The sequence below is a fragment of the Ursus americanus genome, chromosome 6 (assembly GCF_024610735.1).
Source record: "Ursus americanus isolate L20-20 chromosome 6, mUrsAme1.1.p, whole genome shotgun sequence".
Lineage (NCBI taxonomy): Eukaryota > Metazoa > Chordata > Mammalia > Carnivora > Ursidae > Ursus > Ursus americanus.
In genome coordinates, this window is record NC_142132.1 from 9,743,345 (window position 1) to 9,743,887 (window position 543).

The following is a 543-nucleotide window of genomic DNA, read 5'->3' on the forward strand; positions in this document are numbered from 1 at the left end:
TTTTAGTTTGACAACCAACTGTGAACATAAACTGCCATGATGTATTTAGAAGGGATAGTGAACAGGGAGTTTACTAGGAAAGAGGTTTTTGTCGTTGATTTTTGTTGTTCTTCTGTCTTTACAAACAGCGGGATTGCCAGCTGCAGGTGAACCCCATTTGATGGGCCCAGTGAGAGCTCAGAGAAACTAAGGTCGCAGGGCCACGTCTCTGGTCTCCAAGCCCAGCGCTTGTCCTGCTCAAACGCCGCAGCCTCCGCGAACACACATGCACTGCGCGCCCTGACGTCGCCAGGCCGTGGCTGGGGGGGGCCCCGGGGAGCCAAAGACACCCGGGAAGACGCAGGCCCTGTGGGGTGGGCCCGGGGCCCAGCGAGGCAAGGCTCCAAGGCCCACGCGGTGGGGGAAGCGGGGCCCCGGGCAGCCAATGGGTGGGGAGCGGAGGGCCGGGGGCCGGGCCCCGAGACGCCTCGGGAGCGCCCCGCGCCGCGCCCGCCGCCGGCCTCCCGCCAGAGGCGTCGCTGTGCGCTGGCGCCAGCCGGGAGC